The 8,090-nt window shown below is 48.3% G+C and overlaps 1 pseudogene across 1 annotated transcript in view; it reads left to right on the top strand.

The window, feature by feature from the left end:
* The first annotated feature begins 7,779 nt into the window (after nucleotides 1-7,779).
* The window catches only part of LOC105552131, a 7,658-nt pseudogene continuing 7,347 nt past the window's right edge, over nucleotides 7,780-8,090 (top strand). Inside the window, exon 1 of the transcript XR_001007952.1 lies at nucleotides 7,780-8,085. The product of XR_001007952.1 is annotated as a phosphoglycerate mutase 1 pseudogene (transcript). The remainder of the gene's footprint in view (nucleotides 8,086-8,090) is intronic.

The following is an 8,090-nucleotide window of genomic DNA, read 5'->3' as shown; positions in this document are numbered from 1 at the left end:
AACAGTCACAGAACTATAACACCGTCTCTTCAATAAAGCTGTTTTCTTTTACCTCTGACTTACCCTTGAATTCTTTCCTGGGCAAAGCCAAGAACCTTTGTGGACTGAGCTCCACTTTGGGGCTTGCCTGCCCTGCATCATAAGGTCTTTGGCAGTTCCAACCTGCCAGGCATGGGCAATTCTGGGAGCAACAGCCTCATTTCTAGTTGCAGAGGCTGGAAGTGGAAGCTGGCCAGAGCACACTGAAAAGTCACAGGGATACAGGTGGGGTGCAGGCTACTTGTGCCATGGGTCCCTCTAACTTCAGAGATTCATTTCTTCTTACTTGATGACTTACGGGGTAGTCAGTCCCACAGATGCTTAAACAGCCAGCATTTAAAAAATCATTGATTTGTAGCATCTGCCAATTTCCATGGTGTAAATATTCCCACCATGGCCAATTTCAAGCTACGAGTGGTTTAACAGCTGTCAACAGGTGAGGAGAACAGTAAAGTGACACTCCTAGAGATAGACCTGTAGCAAGTGGCAGAGTTGGGGGTGCAGCCCAAGCCTGCCAAACTAAAATACTCTTGCGCTTTTTTTTTTTTTTTGAGATGGAGTCTCGCTCTGTCACCCAGGCTGCAGTGCAGTGGCAAGATCTCAGCTCACTGCAACCTCTGCCTCCTGGGTTCAAGTGATTCAGCAGCATGAAAACAGACTAATATAGCCATGTTGGTCTGGCTGGTCTCCAACTGCCGACCTCAGGTGATCTCCTCATCTCAGTCTTCCAAAGTGCTGGGATTATAGGCATGAGCCACCGCACGCGGCGGCCTACTCTTGCGCTTTTCATGACATCAAGTTCAGGTGAGCTCAGGCATTTATGATATTGACCTTGTGGGTCAAAGATCTCCGGTGGGGAGACAGACAGACATCCTTCTGATCAGGATACAGTGAGTGCAAGGATGAGGGGACAGCCGGCTGCTACCTTTCAGATGAGAACGGAGCTGGCCTGGATAAACAGGAACCAACAGGCTGTAGGAAGGGTGTTCCAGGCAGGTGGACCAGCATGAGCGAAGCACCGAGGCAGTAAGAGTGGCCGGGCTGGGAACTATATATGAGATGTCCCCTACAAAGTAGGGTGGCAGGGGAGGGGTGGAAATGCACATGGAGTTCAGGCCTGAGGGCACCCTTGCTGGGTGCTGAAGTGATGGGGAGCTGAGGAAGGCTTCAAGTAAGGAAGTGATGTGGACAGGTTTCCATCTTATTTTCTGTCTCTGGGGCCTGTGGTGTTAACAGCAGCAAGACAAGGCAGGGGGCCTGGTTAGGGGGCTAAGGAGGCAGAGATTAGCCTGGCGTGGTGGCTCACACCTATAATCCCAGCACTTTGGGAGGGTAAGGTGGGTGGATTACTTGAGCCCAGGAGTTCGAGACCAGCCTGGGCAATATAGTAAGCCTCCATCTCTACAAAAAATGAAAAAATTAGCCAGCATGGTGGTACACGCCTCTGGTCCCACCTACTATGGAGGCTGAGGTGGGAGAATTGCTTGGGCCCAGGGGGTTGAGGCTGCGGTGAGCTGTGATTGTGCTGCTGTCCTCCAGCCTCGGCAATAGAGCTAGCCCTTGTCTCAAAAAAAAAAAAAAAAAAGAAAAAAAAAAAGGCAGAGATTAGAGAAATCTGCCCAGAGAGGTGGTCTATAGAAGCTCACCCACAAAAAGCCATGGTCTAAGCACAGCTGGACTGTACAGTAACCCAAGCACACAGCAACCACCATTCTCAAGCACAACAGGAGGATCCCCTCTGAAAGGCCAGGGCAGGAGAACACATCCCAGACAGAAGGCAGGACCCCCTGCCAGCCCCTCCCAGCCCCTCTCCCCTGGTGAGGGCCACACTGTGGCAGAGGGTAAGGAGAATTGGATTCAAAACCTAATAGACTGGTGGCTTTGAACAAAGCAATGCCCCTCCAGTGCAGGCTTCTTATCTGTAAACTGAAGACTGATTAGAAGATTGTATTAAACACTGCCATACTCAGGACAATCTTTTCCTAGACTAGGCATTTAGCAAAGGTGAAGCTGATTGAATTGGGAAGTAAATTCCAGCCGTGTGGTTTCAGCTATCCTGGTCTTTCAGCCTTGTGGAAATGTGAGCGAGCCGGTGTGGGCCAGTTCCACTGGACATAGCACTGGGCCGATTCCTCACTCTGCCGGGTCCACCTCATGTTCCAGTTCACCTCAAGGTGAAGCATGTGTCTGGCCTCCTCGCTGGTTTACATGTGAATATAGATTTTCCTGTGGTTTTCCTTTGACCATTTTAGGAAGCATTTGGCAGGGAGCTGTTAAATGGATCCCAGAGTCAGTCATCTGGAAATCCCTTTGCTTTTAACCTTTAGGTAGCATTTCACTGGCGGTGGGCTTTTTGTAAACGAGCTATTTGTATATGGGGAGGGAAAGCTCTGCCCTTTGCTCTCACTCTGTCTTCTCTCCAGGAGGAGCTGCTGACCTGGGATTCCAGATTGAGGAACCCACTTTTCCTGGTGGGAAGGTCGCTCCCTCTTTTACTTTACTCCTCCTAGGTCTGGGAAGGGGCTATCTGCCCTTTTCTTGGTTCTCATTTTCTAACATACCCATTGTGGCGTGCTGGGTTGCTACATGCGATCCAGGAGGCCAAGTTAAATTTCAGATAAACAATGAATACTTTTGTTTTAGCACAATGTCCCAAATATTGCTTGGGACATATTTATATTTTTAAAAAGTTTAGGCTGGGCGTGGTGGCTCACACCTGTAATCCTAGCACTTTGGGAGGCCGAGGTGGGTGGATCACCTGAGGTCAGGAGTTCATGACTAGCGGGACTAACATGTTTGACACCCTGTCTCTACTAAAAATACAAAAATTAACTAGGCGTGTTTTCCATTTTCTTTTGTTTCTTTTGAGTATCTGTTCCTTGGAACTTCATGAGGAAGGTTAATGGGCGCCTGTAATCCCAACTACTCTGGGGGCTGAGGTGGGAGAATCGCTTGAACCCGGGAGGCGGAGGTTGCAGTGAGCCGAGACTGCACCATTGCACTCCAGCCTGGGCAGCAAGAGCGAAGCTACGTCTCTCTCTCTCTCTCTCTCTCTCTCACACACACACACACACACACACACACACACACAAAAGTTTAGTGTTTGTGTGAAATTCAAATTTAACTAGGCGTCTTCTATTTTTATTTGCTGAATCTGGCAACCCATATACTCTAAGGACTATTCTAAGGGGTTCTCTGGAACAGCTGGCCGTCAGATCCAGATTTGGGTTTCCAGGGAGCCTCTGGTTAGGTCTCCAACGTCATTATAACGATGTGGAAACATGTTTTCCATTGTCTTTTGTTTCTTTTGAGAGTCTGTTCCTTGGAACTTCATGAGGAAGGTTAATGGGCCGGGTAGGACTTGGGTATTCCCTCCAGTGAGCTGCCATCTTATATCATTAAAACCTCCCTTTGGCTAGGCGCAGTATCATGTGGCTGTAGTTCAAGCCACTCAGGAGGCTGAGGCGGGAGGATTGCTTGAACCTAAGAGTTCAAGTCCAGTCTGGGCAGCATAGCCAGGCCCTGTCACTGAAAAAAAGGCCCTGTCACTGAAAAAATCAAAACAAAACAAAACGACCAAGCCAAAAACAAAACACTAAACACCTCATTTCTTTGAGGTCTAACAATTTGTAGTTTAGATTTTGTTTTTTGATTCAACCTAAGCATTTCAGATGAATTTAACTCATGCACATTTATTAAGACAGCTGTTATGTGTGGTCTTCTGTTATCTTGTTATGCTTTTTGTTTTTAGGGAGCCATGTTTTCTTGAATTAGTTTTCTTTGGTGTCTTAGAAGTTATACATCCTTTATTATATCAGAGGTTATTTTAAGTAGAAAAACATTGAGACCATTTTGTTTACTTATCAAACGGCAAGAATAAAAATAACCATAATACCATCTCATTGGTTGACAACATGACTCATCTACTTCCATTCATTCCTGCAAACCAGGAGTCTTGATTCCTTTCTTTTCCTCCTTCCCTATGTCAAATCCATTATCAAGTCCTGTAACTCTTAACTTCTGACCAGTTTTTGGATCTGTCCAATTCATCCTCATCACTAATACTCCAGTACTATTGACCATTATCTCATGATCTCATGCCCAATCTAAGATATGATTCCCCATGCCATTCTTCTTTTACTTCCTTTCATATATTTCTTTCTTTTTATTTATTTGTTTATTATTTATGTATTTATTTTTGAGACGGAGACTCCATTTGTCTCCCAGGCTGGAGGGCAGTGGCATGATCTTGGCTCACTGCAACCTCTGCCTCCCGGGTTCAAGTGATTTTCCTACCTCAGCCACCCAAGTAGCTGGGATTACAGGTGTGCACCACCACACCCGGCTAATTTTTTTGATATTTTTAGTAGAGACAGGGTTTCACCATGTTGGCCAGGCTGGTCTTGAACTCCTAACCTCAAGTGATGCACCTGCCTCGGCCTCCCAAAGTGCTGGAATTATAGGCGTGAGACACCATACCTGGCCCTTTTCATATACTTCACATTTGGGGAAATTATTTGGGATTTTCAGAACCAGATGATTATGACCTTCCTGCCCTAACCTGGTCATTAATAAAAAATTATTTTAACATATTGTGTATCTTCAGCTTTAATATTTATTTTGGACATTTGCAATAGGTTTCATGCCTCATTTGTAGTCAGCCCTGTATTTTTGCATTTTCATGATTGGTTTTTATTTTCTCTGTACTGTTTCTTCCCTATTTCTGAATTTGCTGTTTGGACTCCTCAATCTTATTCTCTGCTGCTAGGCCATCAAATGCTGGAGTCCTATGAGCTTAGTTTTCTCTTCTCTCTTATTGTCTAGATGTAGATAACTCACCAATATGCATCTGGAGGTCTAAACCATCTGCTTAGTGCAAGCCTGTGAATCCACCTTGGACATCTCATGGATACCTCACACTTAACCTTCTTCAAACCAATCTAAAACTGACCTTCCTGCCCTAACCTGGTCCTGTTTCAGAGTCTCCATCTGTACTAGTCAGGGTTCTCCAGAGAAACAGAATGAACAGCATTTGAAAAATGAGGAATTGGCTCCCATGATTACGGAAGCTGAGAAGTCCCATGATTTGCCGTCTGCAAACTGGAGACCTAGGAAAGCTGATGGTAGAATTCAGTTCAAGTCTAAAGGCCTGAGAAGCAGGGGAGATGACGATATAAATCCTGGTTGGAGGACCGGAGAAGATGAGAAGAGAAATGTCTCAGCTCAAGCGATGAGTTAGGAAAAAAGGGACAAATTCCTCCTTCCCCTGCCTTTCGTTCCATTCAGGCCCTCAGTGGATTGGATGGTGCCCACCCACATTAGGGAGGGCCACCTCCTTCACCGAGTTCACTGATTCAAATGCTCATCGCAGCCAGAAACACTCTCATAGGCACACCCAGGAACAGTGTTTAATCTGGGTACCCTGTGGCCCAGGCAAGTTGACGAATAAAATTAACCGTCACCCATTTCCTCTGCTGACTTCACCCCTCCACTTCCATTCAGTCCTGCAAACCAGGAGTTTTGATTCCTTTCTTTTCCACCTCCCCCATGTCTAATCCATCACCAAGTCCTGCTACTCTTAACTTCTGAATAGCTTTTGAGTCTATCCAGTTCTCTTCATCCTCATCACCACTGTTCTAGTCCTATTGGCTATTATGTCTCACCTCGTCTAAGGCCGTAGTCTACTAACTAGTCTCCCAACTCCCTTCTGGTCTCTCTCTTCTAGACCTGACCCGGAGAGGTCTAGAAATGTGGGCAGGCTGTCCCCATTCTGCTTCCTCTACACTAAGATCTAGCCAGGATCCTTCAGGTGCCCACAAGGCCCTTCACCCTCCGAGGGCTGCCACACCTGGCCATACCTGGCATGCGCTTCCTTCCTATCCTCTCTGCACACCAGCCACACTGGCCCGTCCTGGCCACTCCTGGGCTCCGTGCTCTCTGCCATCACAGGGCCTTAGCATCTCCGGCTTTCTCTTGTTTTCTTTCTTTTCGTGCAGAAGCTCCTGCCTGGCCTTTGGAGTTCAGCCTCCCCTGAACTCTCTGACTCAATTAAATTCCTCTGTTCTTTACCCTCGTAGCCTCACATGCCTTTCCTTCATAGCGTTAAATGACAACTGTCATTTTATATTTATTTATTTCTATTTTCTGATGAACATCTGCCTCCCCCAGTAGACTGTCAGTCCCCAAAACATGCACCTTGTCTTTTTCAATTCGTTGCTGTATCTCCAGTGCCCAGCATAGCACCTGGTGCATAGCAGGTGCACAAGAAGTATTTGTTCTGAGTAAGTGAATGATTCAGAGCTGATCACAGCTGGAAGAGCCACTGAAGGTCATCCCTATTATTAAAAGTAGACCTCGAGGCTTAGATCCCAGGGAAGGGAGGACCCCAGAGAAGCCTGTGAGATGAGAGTCAAATTTTAGAGTGTTGCCGGGCGTGGTGGCTCACGACTGTAATCCCAGCACTTTGGGAGGCCGAGATGGGTGGATCACCTGAGGTCAGGAGTTTGAGACCAGCCTGATCAACATGGCAAAACCCCATCTCTTACTAAAAATACAAAAACTAGCCGGGCGTGGTGGCGCGCGTCTATAGTCACAGCTACTCAGGAGGCTGAGGCAGGAGAACTGCTTGAACCCGGAAGGTGGAGGCTGCAGTAGGTTTGTTGTGATTTTAGTTTCCTAAGCTTGGCTTGGCACAGCACACACAAAGCCACGGGGACCCAGAGCTCTGACTTACACCGTGAAGCACACGGTGGGGAAGAGTGGGTGACAGTGAAGAATGTTCCTTTGCCCAGAAGGAGATGGTTTGGAAAAGACCAGATGGAGGAGGTGTGGTTAGGGATAGGAGTTACTGGGTCCCCAAGAATGAGTCTAGCACCCCATCCCTCAGGGGGTAGAAACCCACGTTAAGGTTGTAGGGATTCCAGAAGACTCACAGAGAAGCCCACTTTGGTGGAGCAGCAGTGGCACAGGGAGGTGTTGGAATGCAGTGGCCTCAGGACAGGGTCCGTAGGATCATGGACCCTGCACAGTGTGAAGGAGCAGATTAGAGTTCTCAAGCCCCTGGAGAGAGTGCGCATGTAGCTGGGGTGGATGGCTGTCCTGGATGGGCTCAGGCTCCCAGGACTGGGTGATCAGGGACCATGGCAGACCTATAGTCACCTCTGCAGAGGCAGTGGGGACTGGGGTAACTCAGACTCCAGGGAGGTCAGTGAGGAACCCTCCCAGCCAGACGACTCACCCCAGATGCTGGCGAGGTAGGTAAGTGCCTCCCCACACCAGCTGCGCCGCCTCTGGGTGGGGGGTGTGTGTGTATGCATGCCGAATGCGTGTCTGAAATCTGAATGCAGTGAGTGTTTACCCAAAGAACAGTGGAGTGAAGTGGCTGCTCTGCTTTATGTTTGCAACTGTTTCCTACCTTCAGTGGAAATGGGAGCTTAAAAGCTCAGGTAAGCCGGGGCAATGGCTCACGCCTGTAATTCCAGCACTTTGGGAGGCCAAGGTGGGTGGGTCACTTGACGTCAGAATATAGAGACCAGCCTGACCAACGTGGTGAAACCCTGTCTCTACTAAAAATACAAAAATTAGCTGGGAGTGGTTGCTTGTGCCTGTAGTCCCAGCTACTCGGGAGGCTGAGACAGGAGAATCACTTGAATCTGGGAGGCAGAGGTTGCAGTGAGCTGAGATCACACCACTACACTTCAGCCTAGGCGACAGAGTGACAAAAAAAAAAAAAGGCAGTCGGTGCTGCATCCTCAGCCCGCCGCCATGTCCGCCTACAAGCTGCTGCTGATCCGGCACGGCGAGAGCGCATGGAACCTGGAGAACCGCTTCAGCGGCTGGTACGTCGCCGACCTGAGCCCAGCGGGCCACGAGGAGGCGAAGTGTGGCGGGCATGCGCTGCGAGATGCTGGCTATGAGTTTGACATCTGCTTCACCTCAGTACAGAAGAGAGCGATCCGGACCCTCTGGACAGTGCTAGATGCCATTGATCAGATGTGGCTGCCAGTGGTGAGGACTTGGCGCCTCAATGAGCGGCACTATGGGGGTCTAAC

Source organism: Mandrillus leucophaeus, unplaced genomic scaffold (genome assembly GCF_000951045.1).
Source record: "Mandrillus leucophaeus isolate KB7577 unplaced genomic scaffold, Mleu.le_1.0 Scaffold544, whole genome shotgun sequence".
NCBI classification, from domain to species: Eukaryota; Metazoa; Chordata; class Mammalia; order Primates; family Cercopithecidae; genus Mandrillus; species Mandrillus leucophaeus.
The sequence above is the reverse complement of the archived record's forward strand: the minus strand, read 5'-3'. Positions and strand labels throughout refer to the sequence as shown.